The sequence below is a fragment of the Protopterus annectens genome, chromosome 2.part0 (genome assembly GCF_019279795.1).
Source record: "Protopterus annectens isolate FY-2018-M chromosome 2.part0, PAN1.0, whole genome shotgun sequence".
In the NCBI taxonomy this organism is placed as follows: Eukaryota; Metazoa; Chordata; order Ceratodontiformes; family Protopteridae; genus Protopterus; species Protopterus annectens.
In genome coordinates, this window is record NC_056728.1 from 1050818628 (window position 1) to 1050836586 (window position 17959).

General features: G+C 46.5%; 1 protein-coding gene across 6 annotated transcripts in view; it reads right to left on the minus strand.

The window, feature by feature from the left end:
• The window catches only part of ELAVL2 (ELAV like RNA binding protein 2), a 1537668-nt gene that overhangs the window by 62891 nt on the left and 1456818 nt on the right, over nucleotides 1–17959 (minus strand). The window lies entirely within an intron of this gene.

The window sequence follows — 17959 nt, forward strand, 5'->3', positions numbered from 1 at the left end:
CTGCGTCCTTTAGACTGTGGAGCAGAGTGAGAGGACTGCCTTCTGACAAAGGAAGGTTTTTGTGGATAATTCCTGTGGTATCTTGGTATAGACACCTGTAGGTGTTTAAGGTTTTGCAGTTCCTTACCCTTTTCTTGAAGGGATTTTAGAAGTTCTGCTGAGGCTTGTCCCAACAGAGCTATATTATCCAGGGGTGCATCCAACAATTTTGTTTGCAGATCCATGGGTAGGGGGGTGTAATCTCACCTAAGAATATCGCCTCAAGACTGATCCAGATGCAGCAGACTTAGATGAGGCTTCCACAGCATCATAACTGCACTTTGAGTGCCTAGTTACCTGGGTTGCAGTGGAGAGGAGGGTATTTATTTGCGCTTTAATGGGAGAATCAGGAGCCATTGGCGGCCTTGGCAATGGTATCCAAGAAGTATCTAGCCATATGTGTTTGGTAGCTGAGAGCTCTAGCAGCCAGAATAGAGGAGGTATAAACTTTCTTACTTATTCTGTCCATGAATTTGCTGTCTTTGTCTGTGGTGTAAACAGCAGTCGAAAGTAGTTGCCTAGATGATTTGTCAGCAGAGACAGCAATAACTGCTGGTTCCTAAAGAGGTATTGGATATCCCTGAGGGACCCTGAAGAATCAGTCCATTCATTTGGAAGCTGGTGGTTGAGAATCAGGGGGGCAGAGAAGCAGCCAAGAAAGCATCCTGGAAGGAAGGTAGCAAGGGGGGGCACTGCTGAAGGAGAAGTTTGCTTGATTTGTAAAAGGTCAAAGTACCTTTTCTTGGTGTCGGATACTTCAGATGCCTGCATTTAAAATGCTCCCTCATTAAGGGAGATAGTGTCTCCAAAAGTGATTTCTTCGCCTGGAGACTCCAGAGTAATAGAATCTTCCTCCTCTGGGGTGAAATTCTTTGGGGACTATTTGGGATTCATATAAAACAGATTAATCTTAAGAGGAGTACTCTTCCTCTGATACCTGTAAAGTAGGTAGAAATGAGGGGGCTGGTGGGGCCTGTTCGGTCCAAGGCCTGAAAAACCTTAAAAAGACAGAGGAAAAAAATTCCCATCCAGGAACTGGTTGTGTTTCAGGGTGTTTAACCGTTTGCTTTTTCTTTAAGGGAGTAACTGGTGGGGAGAGAATCAGAGTAGACGTCTGGGTGGAAGTGATGGAGCAAGGCCCTCCGATAGACTGAGATGTGGTTCCCCTCTGTCATCAGGACCTGATGGGTGAATAGCCTCAGTGGACGTACTAAAAGTTTCTGCCACCCTGGCTTCCACGGAGGTTCCCAGGCCTGGCTTGGAAACAGAGGTCTGGGAAGATGACGGGCTTTCATCAGCCTCAAGAATATTCTCGGACGCCTGAGGCGCAGCATGGGATTCCAGCCTAACTTTTTTGGCCTCCTTCCACAGCAGCTCTTCAGACGGGCCTACTCCCCATTCCATAACGAGCACAAGACGTCAGAGTCTCTGATTTTCTAAATATAATTTTAGTGCCGCAAAACGGCTATGAAGGGTTTTCGGTACGAAGGATTTGCAAATAGGGCAGGATGTATGGTTGTGGGCCTCACCTAAGCAAAAAACGCTCTTCTCATGCACGCCCTTGTGAGGAATTTGTCTCCTACAAGCACACTTCCCCTTTCTAGTTGATATGTAAGACTTGGCAATAACCAAAGATAATGAAAAAAAATCCACAGGCCACTTACCTGTACCAGCAGGAAAACGGTGGTCTAGTCTGGAGACTTAACAGTAGTCTGAAAACTATATGCTTTCGGAACTGGTGAAAAGAAGTCTGGCGTTCACTGCGGCAGGAAAATTCTGAGGGTGTGTGCAGACATCACCTTTATACCCATCAGTTTATGGCCCTGACAAGGGTCGTCACACGTACACTTGTGAAGCAAAGACTTTGATATACTGGCTGGAAGGCGGTGCTGCAGGCAGCAACTTCCTACTATAACGAATACTGCAACATGTGAACAGAAGAACATTACACTGAATCAGTGCAGTCTGAGATGCGCTGCCACCACTGCCATGCACTTTAACACCCTGTGGCGAGACTAAAGGGCAGGACTCAACTGGCAATGACGTGCTCCCAGCCAAAAGTGCAGATCTTTGAGAGTGCCTGTGTATTTTGATGCGATAGTACACATCTTAGAAGATCCGTAGAGCATATCCAGTCCTTCTGTAAACGAGGCAGAATGACCTGAACTGTGACCTGAACTGTGACCATCCGAAGTGTGAGTTTTTCACAAACTGATTTAGATGACAGAGATCTAGAATAGGTCTCAGGTCCCCTGATTTCTTTGGCACCAAAAACCTTGAGTAGATTCTGGATCCTGCTTGGTCTGGTGGGACCTGCATGACTTTTCTAGCAGCATTTGAATTTAAGGCTGATGACTTCCTCTGATTGGGAACATCAGGAAGTAGTCTCTTTTGTGTGTGTGTGTGTGTGTGTGTGTGTGTGTGGGAGGGGGGGGGGGTTGTGAAAAGGGAATGAAGCATCCTCTGGATATGATCCTTCGCACCCAAGAATCTCTTACAATGGCTGTCCACGAGTTTGGGTGCAAGGAACCCCCCCCCCCCCCAAAAAAAAACGCCTCCACAGAACAGTCAGGAAACCTTTCGGGATCTGAAAGGAACAGAGAATCTAGAGATCCCCTTGGTTCTGCAGACCCCCTCTGCTGAGAGGATGGAATCTTCCATTACTATTTCCCCCTCTGCTTCTGGAGAGGACTAACTACTTCTTACACCTCTACACCATTTCCTACAGAAAGGTCTTTGCGGGGTAGAGGATGAAGGCAGGAAAAAAGTTATGTACTCACCATAAAATTCCATCTGAGTAGTTCTACTTCATTTGTCTTCAACCTTTGGACTCTAATCCAACATGGATCCGACACGGCCACATAGCTAGGATAACTGATCCGAGCCCTCAGCTCCTCCCCTTTACCCATAATGCTCCCCTGCCTCCTTCCTCCCATCAGATAGAGTTTGCTGCTGACAAACATAGACCCGACCCAACAAGGCCCTATCACTGCTAACTGCTCCAATATACCCTAAAGCAAGGACATAAAGGGTAATATATGGCAAAATGTTCTTGCATATGGTCAAGAGAGCAGTGACAAGGGAGGGGGAAGGAGGGGGGACGGTTGAAGACAAATGAAGTAGAACTACTCAGTTATGGTGAGTACACAACTTCTTTATCTGAAGTAGTTCACTTTATTTGGTCTTCAGCCTTTGGGACAGACTGCCCAGCTACTTACACCTGGGAGGCCCTCATGGAAGGATATTCCGGAGCACGGCGAAGCCAAAAGATGCCCTGCTTCTGGAAATTATGCCCAACATATAATCGGAAATTAAAGTATAACATGAGGGCCATGTAGCAGCAGAACAAATATCATCCAGAGAGAGACTAGACCAATATGCCTCCAAGGTAGCCATGGATCTGGCAGTGTGTGCTTTAACCTGGCCTGGCAGATGAGACCCTTAGCTAGATAGGCCCTGGTGATGCATTCAGTAATCCATCTGGCAACAGCAACTTTGGAAATTGGTTTCCCCAAAAAAGGATTGGCATAAGAAACAGATAACTGAATAGACTTCCTAAAGGATTTAGTCCTGAATGTAAAATCTGAGTTGTCTGTGTACATCTAACAAATGCAACTTGTATTCACCCTTATTCTGAAAATTTGGAAAGAAAACTGGCAAATTGATTATTTGGTTTATGTTCGCTTCAGAGGCCACTTTAGGTAGAAAGGAAGGATTGGTACGAAGAGAAACTCTATCCTTGTGGAAAATCATGCAAGGGACTTAAGACAGATTGGAGTTCCAACACCCTCCTAGCAGAGGTGATGGCTACTAAGAAGCAAGTCTTCCAAGATAAAAACTCTCTCAACTGTAGCTGCAGGTTCAAAAGACGGTGCAGCTAGAGCCTGTAGAACTAAAGTGAGTTCCCAATGGGGTGAAGGATATTTCACTGGGAGACATAGTAAGAAAGTACCTTTTAGAAAAGCCTTGCAGAGCTCAGAAACTAAAGCAGTCATGTTTTCTCCTATGTGAAAAGAAATAGCGGCCAGTTGCACTCTAATAGACAAACTGGCACCCTGCTGAAAGAGACTTGCTAAAAAACTAGAACTGCTGAAACCGGGGCCATGAAGGGATTTAAGGCATGCTGGGAAGCCCAGATCGAAAAACATTTCCATTTGCTACGGTATACTCTTCTGGTACAGGACGTGAGCCACAACCAGAACTTCCTTGACTGGGTAAGATAAACCGGGAGTCTTAATGATCATGGGAACTGGAGCAGCCAAGCCTTGAGCTTCAGGCTGACCAGATCTGGAAGAGGTATCCCCGATGGATGGGAGATCTGGAACCAGATCCAGAGTCCATGGTGGCACTACTGCATGAGACCGTATGGATGGGAACCTGACTTGGCAAGGCCAGAATAGGGCAATGAGAATGACTGTGCGAGATTTCTGCAGAAACCTGGAGATCAAGACAGAGGAGGAAAGGCATAGAGTAGACAGAGTGGCCAAGCATGAACCCCTCGAGGGGGACACAGGGCGAAGAACTCATTGCACTTCGTGCTGGAAGAAGATGCGAAGAGATCGCAGCAAGGGAGACTCCACCAGAGGAAGATCTGCTCTGCCACTCAAGGGTTCAAAGACTAGTCGTAAGGCATCAGAATGGACCTGCTGAGCCTGTCCACCAGAATGTTGGACCGACCCGGAATGTGCGTTGCTACCAGAAATTGACTGGAGATTGCCTATTCCTACACTCTCATGGCCTCGCGACACAGGGCATAGGATCTGGTTCCCCCCATATGTTGATGTACCAGACTACCAACATGTTGTCCATCTGTATGGCAATCGTCCCTAGAGGCAAAAAGGCATGAAGAGCTTGCAATGCTAAAAGCACCGCCCTCATCTCTAGCACACATTGATATGCAACTTGGTCTCGGAAAGGGACCACGTGCTTTGGACCGTCCGCCCGAGCAATACCCCCCCCCACCCGAGCAGGGAGGCATCCGTGGTTACTGTGGCTTTGGGCAAGGGTGGAAGAAAGGGACGACCCTTCGTAAGATCCAGAGACTGAATCCACCAACAAAGGGAATCCCTGCATACCCTGGATATCCAAACCGGGTAAGACATGTGTTGATCCAGAAGAGACCATTGTACCTAGAGAGTCAACTGAAGAATGTGCATGTGAAAGCGAGCTAAAGGTAAGAGTTGGATTGTAGCTGCCAAAGAACCCAAGGCTCTGAGAACCGATTCTGTTGTTGGAACCTCTGTCTGAAGAACCTGCAAGATATGGGCCCTCAGATTGCAAATTCTTTCCATGGTCAGAAAGACCTGCATCTGAATTGTATCTAACCAGGCCCCAATGAAGTCCACACACTGAACTGGTGTCAGCACAGATTTGGAAGATTGATCATGATGCCTAGATGTTTGAAGAAAGGAGTCCCTGGCTTGGCATAGAAGATGCTTGGTCAGGGCTGCAAAGAGCCAATCCATCCAGGTACAGAAAGACCTGAATGCCCTGAAGCCTCAGGTGAGGCTCAGTCACTGCCATTACTTTGGTGAACACCCAGGGGGCTGTGGTAAGACCAAAGGGGAGGGCTCTGAATTGAAAGTGATTGGCTCCCAACCGGAAGCAGAGAAACCTCAGAGCATCTGTCCATTTTGATATAGTAGTAAGCATCTTTGAAGTCGATCGAGCACATCCAATTGTTCACCTGCAGATAGGGCACAACAGAGAGGAGAGTGACCATCTGGAATCTTGTCTTGGTTACTGCCAGGTTTAGGGTGGAAATATCCAAGATTTAGGTCCTCCGTCTTTGGCACTAAAGAACGTGGAATAGAATCCCGATCCAGACTGGTCTGGGAGAACCCTTTGGATGACTCGCTTTTCTAGCAGCTTGTGTACTTCTAAGGCTGCTGCCTCCTTTTAAGCAGGTGGAACATCCAGGAGGAGTCTGGGAAGAAGGGGTGGCTGATTGAAGTGGATAAAATAGCCTCTGGATATAATTTGCAACATCCAGCGATAGTCTGTCACGGACACCCATGCCACTGGATGCAGCAAAAGGCGACCCCCGACTGCCTCCAGAGAGGAGCAAATGGGGAACCCGAGAAAAGTTCTTGGGATCCAGAATTCCTCGGACCCCCCTCTGCCTCTGGGCCGGCCTCGATTGTAACCCCCTCTGCCTCTCGGTGGGACGAATTCTCTTGAGTGTCTCGGTTAGATGTCAGAGACTTCCAGAACCACATCTTCGTCCCTCGAGAAGGATCTTTGAGGGGAGGAGAAGCGGATTCTGACGGCAGAGTCTTACCATCCTTCTCACTCTGAACTAGTGTGACTTCCCAAAAAGGGAAGAACCATCATAAGGGGGTGCTGATATAGGACACCTTGAAGGAGTCAGAGAACTGACACAGCCAGAGCCGGGAATGATGCCTGATGGTAATTCCTAACCCGGCAGCCCTAGCAGCTCACTCCGTAGCATGGGAGAGAAGATGTATTAGAAATGGCTTTTAGAGTGGCCATACGGATGGAAAACGTAGGCTTGTCCTCCACCAATATGGACTCTGGGATGGATTCAGCGACCCCCTTGAAGTCATGCTGTAATCGGGTCAGGTGTGCCACGTAGTTCAGCACCTGGACTGCAAAGTTCGCTGAAGCATATACCTGCTTCCCAAACTGGTCCAGTCAGTGACTCATGGTCAGGAGGATGGAACAGAGCATTCCTGGGCCAGCTCTTTCTTTGTGGCTGTGGCCACGACCATAACATCTACCAGGGATCCCTAATACTAGTGCATCTCACTAGGGAGACTGAGAACTTTGTCGGGCCGTTTGGGGATAGGCTCCACTGTGTCTGGATCCTTCCATGTCAGAGATGTTATGAGATCCACTAAGCGATCCGCGGAAGGGGACACCCAGGAAGTAGATGGGCCCGAGCCAAACACTAAAACACTGCTTTGTCTGGGGTTGTTTTTTGGGCAGACCACCCCCCCTTTCTGACACAGGATTTCCATGATGTCTCCAAAGGAGACATCCTCAGGGGGGAGGGGGGATCAGGGGGAACCTTCCCATTCCTCCAACTCAGTGCCTGAGGTGACAGACTACAAATGAGAGTCTAGGTGTCTCTTACATGTCTGTTTGCGAGGTACCTCCTCAGTGTGGCTCTCTGTGGAGGACTCAAACATTTGGAGACTCCCTGACTGGAGCGACTTGAGGTATTACAGACGCAGGCTGTCCCCGAGAGGACAAAATGGTACCAAATCTAGAGGGGGGCAGGGAAGACTCCTAAGACTAGACAGACAGGGGTCTCGATGGGGCCGATAGAACCCTCTCCACCATGTCAAAAGCCAGAGAATGGACATACAAAGCAGACCCCAACGAAGCTGCTCCCTTCTGATCCAACAGGGGAGTTGGAGTAGAGACTCTAGAAGCCAAGAAACCAAGGGAGGCACTTTGATCCGAAACACACTGAGCTGACCGTGCCCCCTCAGATCCAACCTCCGAGGCTACGGTCCTGAGAGCTTGGATCCGACAAGCTCACGGCAACTGCTGGCATAGAGGTACTAGGTACCATCGGTGCAGACTCCCCGACAGTCTCTCCTTGGATCAAAGGGTCCCAAAACCACTGGTCGTATCAGAGAAGTCTGAGAGAAAGGCTTGTGAGGCACCCCCTCTGGAGGGAGAGGGAGTAGGCAAAATCCCCATCTGAATTGGAGTGCAGATAAACTTCCGCATCATTACGTCCATCTCTGCTTCACTGAGACCCCTGGTGGAACGGGAAGAGGTAGCCATGGACACAGGTCGAGAGAGGAGGCGGGGGGAAGGGGAAGACTGATCGCCTCCTGCTCTAAGAAAAAATCTAGGAGAGCAGAGCCAAGGGGATCCAGGCTGGGAAGTCGCAGTTTTGGTGGGAGGGCCAACCGTGGCAGAGTGGTCGGGGGACCGCTTGCAGGGCCTGTCCCTAGAAGTCTCATCTCCCACCCCAAGCATCTTGAAGGGAGTTTAAGTCCCTGAGGTCTGGGGAGGAGAACTAGCAGTGGTTGTAGGTCCAGTGGCAGGAATGAACATTCCCGTGGCGGGCAGTTGGCCCTCAACTTATTCCTCCTGTCCTGAAGTGCTCTGGGGTTGAACCCACCGCAAATAGGACAGGAGGTCTCTAGGTGGGAAGCACCCAAGCAAACCATGCACAGTGTGTGGCGTCAGCAGGAGACAGCTTATGGCCACAGCATCTGAAGCCTGACGGAGGGGCTTCAGACATTATTCCCCTAGATGAGGCCTGGAACACACACACACATGCTTAGAAAGGAAAGAAAAGAAAGAGGAGGAGTTTTTTTTAACAGACGCCAACACATTTAGAGAAAGAGAAAAAAGGTTCATCACTTGAATTAAAACGCACAAAAAAGACACCAACTCCAGTGAGCTCGGACCACTTTGCAGGCTGAACAGCGGCAAATGAGATATGAAGGGAGGAAGGAGTTAGGGGGGCATTATGTGTAGAGGGGAGGAGCGGAGAGCTCGGATCAATGATGCTAGCTATGCAGCTGTGTCGGATCCATGCTGGATCAGTGTCCCAAAGGTAGCAGACCAAATTAAGTGAACTACTTCAGATGCAAGTCTTTTACTGTGGGCCTAAACCAGGATGATCCATCAAAAGTAGCATTGGTGAAAGAGGGTTTAAAGGGCTCAGTTTCATTCAGACATCTCTCGCTCTGTAATCTAGTAAAGTGTGCCAAGTAGTGAAGCAATCACAAGGCAAACATCGGCGGAGTGTAAATGTGCTTTCCAAATCTGTCCAACTTACTCCCTAGACTGTTAAGAAGGTGGACACAGGAACTCTGGCTAGTTCCTTTTTGGTGTCTGCCACCACAACCATAGCATCTACAGGAATTCTCTTACTCTAATACTGGCTTGTCTTTGTGGACTCAACAATTTTGTCCATGAAGGATAGGCGCCACAGTATCCAGTTCCTTCCACACCTTGCGGGAGACTAGGTTTATATGGTGGTCTGTGGTGGAAGTAACACAAGCCACAGGCGGAGCAGATCTGAAGGCTTCCAGAAACACATTCCTCTTGGGAAGGACTGTGGTAGAACCAGCCACTTTTTTGGAACAGGCTCCCTAAAATGGCTCTGAAGGAGACACCCCAAGGTAGAGATCTAAAGGACCCTTCCCCCTCCTCAAAAATTAGTGTCCTGTCAAGATTCCCGAGGGGAATCCATGTCTCCTCTTGCAAGTTCTCTTCAAGTGGGGTGTTCTTCTGGAGAGCAGAAGAGGAACTGCCAGAAATCTTTTATGGGCTGGCTGTCCCAGTGGAGAAGGGTGACAAGACTTGGAGCTCAAATCCACCAGGGGAATGGGTATAGGATCTGAGGAGTTGAGAGTAGAAGATTCCCTGGAATGGTGGAAAACTCTCTCCACAACCTCAGACCGTCTCCAGGAAAAATGGAAACAAACCTCACCAGAACCAAAGCTCTCAGCTCAGCCAGTTCTCCACCCCTCCTGGATCTCCCCTGAGGAAGGAGTCAGAACAGAGCTATCCAGCGTAGAGGCTCCGAAAACCTTGGAATCTAAGTCAACCCACCGGATCCAGCACTGCTTCGGCTCAGAATCATCCAGCTCAGTGGGGATCAGTGCCGAACAGATCAGGGACAAAGTCGAACCTGAAGCAGGTGGTGTCTTCGGATCAGATATTTCAACTCTTAGTGCTCTTGGCTCTGAAACTATGGGTCGGGTCAGAGGAGGAGTTACTATGGGGTGCAAAGGTGGTTGAAGGCTCATGGATCTGATGGGAGTCTGAGCTGGCAGTCTGAGCTGGCAACACTCCCATCTGGACTTGCGCCAAGAAATTTCCTCATCATCCTGTAAACATCTACCTTGGAAAGACTACGGGACCTGACCGAGGAATCTGTGAATTAGGGCAGGAAGACTTGCTAGGAGTCTCCTATAAAAAAAGGAGACAAGTCTAGGGGACACTGCTTTGGTTTCGGAGAAAACCTACATCTCTGGATCTGTGAAGACAACCACAGAAGTAGTCTGATCTAAAGGTTTTGGATCCAACACTTTGACCTTGGAGGGTGGCTTTGAACTCTGAGCAGGTGCAGGAGACCATGTAGGAGAATACTTCCTGTGCTCCTATGACCTTTGCTTTTTTGCAGGGGTTTGAGCCCCAAAAGTAGCAATAATAGAGGAAAGGTGAAGCTGGCAACAGGCCCTTCAAGAACAACTTATTCTGCCCATGACCGACGGCCCTGAAGCCCGCACAGATCTCAAAACACTTGAGAGAAGGGCCTAAACTACATACACTCTTCCCTGTGGGCATCAGAATTTGGTACCTTATTTCTACAAGAAGTGCACTTTTTAAACCTGGTAGGCTTGTCAGACAAAGCAATGATAAAAGTGTAACTAACAGTAATTAAAAGAAAAAAGAAGGGAGAAACTACCAGAAATTGTACACAAAGTTTTGTTTATATTTTATGGAAAGGAAGTAGAAAAACGATTAAACAATGGTAGAGAGAATACTTACTAGGTATAGAAAGAAGGCCTAGAGCCAACAATGGTACAAGTTGCCTAAACGGTATCCCAAAGGTAAAGAGAAGGGTGGAAGGCTAAATAGAAATGAACAGTAAATACAAGGAACAGAAAAGAAAAATTATATTACTCATTACCAAAAAGGCACCCTAGAGCTTGAGAGAACGCAATCCCAACCAAATTGTTAGAGCAGCAAAAGAGATCTGATGTATTCTGGCAAGCAAGGGACATTACGGGTAAAGGAAGGAGCTGAGGGGGGAGGGGGGCAGGTGAGGATCTAAGCCAGTGAGGGTGAACCTATGACATGCATGTGAAAGGTGACACCACGTTTTGGGTGGCACACCAGCGTTCAACACTAGAGATACCAAAGAAACTGAATGAACAAAAATACAAGAAATATGTGACCCTGCACTTTATTAAAACTCAGCAACAAATTAATTAACTGAGGTTTATCAAATCAAATACAATGTGCTCCATATTTTTTTCAGTTCATTTAAAAATTACTATTGAGTAATTTTTTGGTGCACTATTTTAAGCCCAATTATCAGTGTGCATATTCCACAGACCTACCTCCCAAATCTGTCCATCATCTGGGACTCTCTGCTCGGGGAATGGGCAAGTAGACCTTTCCCCTGCTAGTTTTTTGATGGCAGCCATTACTAACATGGCATCTATTACTAAGCCCTTAGCCCAATGTGACTGGTCTTCTGGAGCAGTAAGGATTTTGTCAGGTCTCTGGGGGGCGGGTTCCACAGAGTCCGGAGTCTTCCAAGCCCGCTGAGCAATTCGTTTAATTAGACCGGCAGCAGGTGGGGTCACCCAGGAGGTAGATGGGCGTGCACCAAAAGCCTGCACACAGATTGCTCTGAAGATGGGTTTTGGGGTCTATATTAGAAGCACGAACTTTCAAAAGTTCGAGCCTCATATGGTCGACACCGCATGAGCGAACTTTTGAAAGCTCACAACTTTAAACAGATCACCGTAGGGAATATTTCCTTTATGTCACTGTAGTGCGATCTTGGAGTTGGTATATTTAATAGCGGGGCGGGGGGGGGGGGTGCAGGGAGGCTTGCCCCCCTGCTCAAAGCATTCAGATAGGTTCTTTTGCTTTTATTTTTTTATTATATGTTTGAAGTTTTAAAACTTATATGCTCAAATGATAGACACCACATGAGCGAAGTTTTAAAACTTCGAGCATATAATATAGTCCCGGTTTTTGGACTTCCCATCACCCCTCTGTTTTAGGATCTCCAGAATGTCTCCATAGGAGACGTCTTTCGGGGGTGAATGTGAAGAACCCTTCCCATCATCGAAATTAGTCTCCACTGTGATGGATTCTTCAGGAGAATCAAGGTGCTTTCTCTTACACAATCTCTTCCAAGGGGGCTCCTCAGTGAGAACACCTGAGGACGACTGAAGAGATGACTGAAGAGGGAGTGCCTTTAGAAGGCAATTCTTGCGACTGTGGTGCATGCTGCCCAGGGGTAGGAGTTGGTGGCTGAAATTAAAAAAAGCTGGGGTCACAGGGGATGACTCCAATAACTCAGGAGCCATCTGAGACTAAGCAGTGGCTAAAGCTCTTTCCATAGCCTGAAAGGCAGGACCCCCTAAGGAGGGATGGGAGCCCAGAACAGAAAAACTTGGAACCAGGGTCACATCTTGCACTGAGAGCCCCACCTGACAGACTGAAACCAAAGAAGGGTCCTCTGCCAGTGCATCTGGAAGAGATACAGCCAGCTCCATAGAAAAACTTGGGGACAGCTCGAATCCCCGGGGCCTGACAGCAGAGACACAGTCCCAGGGACCCGAAGGTGCTGAAGGCACAGAGGGAGCCAGAGGTAGACTTGGCACCGAAGACAAAAGTATTGTCGGCGCCGAAGCCATCGGTACCCAGAGATGTTGAAGTCAAGAGCTCTAAAGCCTGGGTCAGGGTTACAGGAGGAGAATAAGTAGGGGAGAATCAGTTTATTCTTCCTCTCTGCCAGAGTTCTATTACTGATACCCTGGCAGATGGAACAGTCTATACTCAAATGGGAAACACTTAAACAGTAAACGCACGATTCGTGGTTGTCAGAGTTTGGCATTTTCCTGCCTCATACTACATACTGCGTAAACCCTGTAGTTGAGCTTTATGACTTTTCTGCCGTACTCCTGACAAAACAAAAGGGAAGGCAGAAAAAGACAAAGGAAGAAAGTTTTACAAGATAGTATTTCACTCACACAAAAGGAAAGGGGGGAAATCTACAAACAGTAGAGAGAAAGGGAAAGACTACCAATGATGGTAGAGGGAGAATTTACCAGCTGTAAAGGTGGGGGGATACAGCACATACACTATGGGTAGACTAAGTATTAAAAGAAAGATTTTAGATGAATAGGAAGAATAAGGATATATAAAAATATACTGAGCCACAAGAGAGTTTGCCTATGCATTTTGTCCTAACAGCAGCAAATGAGATCTGAGGTAATGTGGAGAGGGGCATTGTGGGTAGACCTGCAGCTCGAGTGCTTTTTTATGGCTGATGCGAGCTACATAACAGCCAGATCGGTTCCAAAGATTGGAACCATAATCCACAAGTCAAGAATAGATGTAGATTGACATCAGATTCACTAGTTTATGATAACTTAACTGGGGAAGGAGACCGAAGGAAAATAGTACCCGAAGAAGCTATAATCAGGAACAGGTAAAGAATAGTATGTCCTCTGGTACGTTTGCTACATAAAAAAAATTAACAAGACCAGTTTAACAACTAAGAACCTTTGGGTATATACTACAGTGGAGATAAAGGTAGTCTAGTTTACCAAGTAGTAGTTCCAAGTCTCCCAAAATAATGGTGTTCCTGTTTATACAGAATTCAAGTACAATGAGAAACCCTTATGGTTTTCAGGGGACATATGTTTTCTTTGAACAAGCTATAAACTGATAGCTGGCCTTAACATAATTTGGAACTCAATGGACTCAGGGCATCTGTGAATCTAAAGCCCAACAAGGTCCATGGTGATATGGTCCCCAACAGATGCCAGTACATTTGTCATCAGGTCTGAAGGCATGGAAGGTACAAAACTCAAGTATGGGAGCAGTAATTTTTGATAATTTTAAAAAAGTTATGTACTCAGACCATTCTGTATTGGTCATTTTCATCACACTGGGTTGAGATCAGACTCTGCATCTTTTTTTTTTTTTTTACACCTCGTGGCCACATGAAACTCGAGCTCCTCCCTTACGCATAATGATCTATTCCCCCAGAGATCTTACTTGCTGGCCTTATAACTTCATAGGAGTATTACAACAGTAGCACAAAGAACCAAAACCTGGAGCTCAAAAGAAGGATGACTGGTTCCCTTATCTTCTCATTCTTCCAGAAGTCATATACTAAAAGGCAGAGGGATGGCAGTAAGGGAGTTGAAGAATGAAAACTGACAACACAGATGGTAAGTTAATGGCAAGTACATAACCTCCACATGATGTTAAGTTTCATTCATTCCTCAACTGGAACACAGTTCACATCTACAAGAATCTTGGGAGGCTTCTAAGAAAGGATATTCCCCAAGCACTGAGCCAAACGCTGCTCTTCCTCTTGAGACCAATTTGTAATGAGTAATAAAAGTATGAGGATTAACCCAAAATGCAGCCACACACATAGTCCAAGGAAGACCTGGCTAATTGCCTGTGAATGTCCAACAAATGTAACATGTATTCTCCTTTGTGAAATTTGTAAAGAAAACTGAAAGGTTAATGGATTGACTGATGTAGCCTATCTCTATGGAACATTAGATAAGGAGGCTTAGAAGACCAGGCTTGAAGTTCAGAAAGTCTTCAGCAGGGGTTATAACTACCAAAGAGTTTTCCAGGATAAAAACTTCAGTTCACATTTTGCTGATGGTTCAAAAGGAGACCAAGTCAAAGCTTGCAACTAAATTTAAATCCCGTGGTGCAGCTGGATCTTTAAAAGGTGGAACTGTTAACTCCTATATGAAAACTGGAAATGGCAGCTAGGCGTGTTTTAGCAGTAGAGGAGCTAGCCCCTTCATTAAATATTTAGATAAAAACATGAGAACTATGAACTGGAACTGAAAAGGAGACAGTCTTTCAGCTGCATCCAACAATTTTTTTTCCATTTAGTTCTGTAAATCCCCTTAGTGGAAGCCTTATGGGAAGATAAAAGTATAAAAAGGACAAAGGAGGAGGGCAGAGGTTGTCTGGCTATCTATGGAAGTGGAGAAACCTTGTGGTCAAGCTTTAAGCCTGAAATGTCTGCATGAATATCTGTCAGGTGACAGGTCAGGAGTTGGATCCAGAATCCATGGAAGGTAAACTAGACGAGTCCAAAGAAAGGGAAACCAAATCTGATGAGACCAATAAGGAGCAACGAGGATAACTTTACTCAATAGGGATGCTTTCTGGAGAAATTTGGGGATTAAGGAAGTAGGGGGATATGCAAAGAGGAGACAGGGAAGGACAATCAGGAAGGAAAGTCTCTCTCTGCTTCCCCCAAGCAGGGGGCATCAGGGGAAGAATCTGGTGCACTTGTTCGAGAGGAGATGCAAAGGATGTAGCAGAAAGTTGCATACCATCAGCAACATTTTTTCCACAACTCGTGTTGAGATCACTTGTGAGGGTAACAAAATGGACCTGCTCAACTTGTCTGCTATCATGGTGCATTTCCCTGGAATGTGCAGTGTACTGCTATCAGAAATCGATTATATGAGATCGCCCATTGCCACACGTTCAGAACTCCTCAACACAAGGGGTAAGATTGGGTTCCTCCTTCTCTGTTTATGTACCAGACTACTGACATATCTTCAGTCTGAATCGCAACAGTCCCTGGAGGGACACAGTTTTGAAAAGCCTGCAATGCTAGGAATACTGCTCATTTCCAAGACATTGATATGCATGTTGGCCTCTTCAGGGGACTAAGTGCTTGGACCGTTTTATCCCAAGTAGTGCCCCCCCCCCACAAATTTTGGAAGCAGCAGTGTTCACGACTTTGGGCTTAAGAATGAAGGGATGGCTTTGCAAAATCTGATCTGAGCAAATCCACCACCAGAGGTATTTTTTGCATTACAGAGTTATCCTGATCTGGACAGACATAGGCTGATGTAATATGGACGATTGAGTTGCTAAGGTCCAATGTAGAATTCATATATCCTGACAGTGGAAATAGAACTATCACAGCAGACATAGACCCCAAGACCTGCAGAATTAATCGAGCTGAGAGCAAAGAAATCCAAATCTTTTTGACTGAGTCGAATAGTTTGCTCCCTTGGCAAGGGAAGAGATTTTGTCACTGATACTGTGTTGAACAAGGCACCTATGAGGTCCAATGTCTGTGATGGTTCTAAATGAGATTTGTGCCGTTTGTGGCAATTCTTAGATGAGAGCAAACCTGGAGTACATAATCTCGAGCTTTTATCGGAAAATGCCTGGTCAGAGCAGTTATGAGCCAGTTGTCCAAGTACAGAAACACCCAGAATCCCTGCAGTCTCAAGTGAGCTGCTACTACTGCCATGCACTTGAACACCCTGGAAGCTGTGGTGAGGCCAAAGAACAGCTCTGAATTGGTAATAACTGGCTTAGATGCGTAGGTCTCCTGGATCATCTGTTCTTTTTATGTGATAGTATAAATCCTGAAGATCAAGCACATATAATGTAGTCCTTGTGTAGGAAGGGCAAAATGGACTGATGACCATATGGAACTTGGTAAACTAATTTGTCCAGATAGAGATCCAAAATTGGTCTCGAGTCCCTTTTTCTTTGACACTAAAAAACCTCGAGTAGGGTTCCAAGCTCCTTCTCGTCTGGAGGTCCTCTTGGATGACGTTTCTCTAGTGGCTTTTTTCTAGAGCTGCTACTTTCCTCAGTGGGACATTGGGAATTTTTACTGTTGAAGGGGTAGGGAAAAAGGTATTGTAGAACCTCTGAAAATAATCCTCTCCACCCATGTACCTTTTCTCATGTCTAGCCAGGCTGTCTGGTATAGGGATAAATGACCCTTGACTGTCTCTGGTGATGGGCAATCAGGCCTCCTTTCAGGAATGCTGATAAAGTTAAGAGAAAATTTCTAGACCCCTGGTTTTGCAGGTCTTCTCGGACGCATGGGTGGCATCTTCCATTTGGGGGAGAACTATCTTCAACATGGATCTTGGAAAAGACCCTGGAACTTCCTGAACCATATCTGGCAACCTCCCCAATTCCTAGAGAAGGATATTCGAGGGGTCAGAAAAAGTATGCTCACTACAGACAGGGTCTTAACATCTTGCTCACACCTGTAGCATGTCCTTCACCTTAGGACCAAACAAAACTTCCAAAGGGTGCACTGATGAAGGAAGATTTGAAGGGCTTTGGAAATCACAAGTGCATCCAGGAATGCCTCCTAATAGGAATGCCTGAACCTGCTGCCCTTGAGGTGCCTTTAAGCTGGATGTAAGGCAAGCATCATGGACAAATTCATGTTCGACTGTAGGACAGGCAACTGTGAAGCAACAAAGTTCTGTCTCAGAAATACTGCTTCATCTAACCCAAAGGCAATATACCAGGGTCAGAAATTGGGCCAAGCTGTCCAATGCTGAGGCTCTGTGGGGCAGAGATGGCTCCAACAACTTCAGAGTCGACTCGAAAACCTCAGATCCGACAATAAAGCTTCAGCTCAGAGTCTAATCCGACTCAGGCATGCTCAAAGCCAGTGCACTCAGAATGTATTGGAGCTTCAGATACAAAACAGACTGTCCTGGAAAAAATGATCCAAGGGCTCCGAAACCACAAGTCGGATCAGGAGGAGGAGCAGAGATTTGTTGAATCTGTGCCAAGAGATAATCATCCTATCCAGGTCAGCTAGTCAGCCTCCTGGAAGAATGGGGGAGGGGGGGGGCCTGGAAAGTCTGCATCTTTACAAAACAAGGGGATTGCACTCAGGAAGGGACCAGATCTAAAGTGGACACAAACCTATACTGAGGTAAATGCTTCGGATCAGAGGCTATTGGATAAGATTAAGCAGATCGGGCATCTGACGTCTACGAATCCAAACTTTTTGAAATTTTTCAAGCAGGCTCCATTGTCAGATCAGAGGACAGAGTGGAGGATCCAGACAGATCAGATGGCCATTTTCTGCATTCTGACAGCCTTGGAGGGTTGAGCTCCAAATAGTGATCCCAAGAAGGTAGGAGGGAGAAGTCCTTTTAGAATAAAAATTTATACTTGCAGGGTACCAAAGTTCCAGGAAGGAATGCTTTGCAAATTTCACAAACTTTCAAATGAGCAGGGCCCAAACAATAGATGCACAAATTGGGCGCATCAGAAATTAGAATCTTGTGTCCACATTGCTGACACTTTTAAAGCCTGAAGGTTTTTTTCAGCCATCTTAAATGATCTACCAACAGAATAGACCAGAAACTTTAATAAGGAGAAAGGAAGATACCAACAACGGTAATTT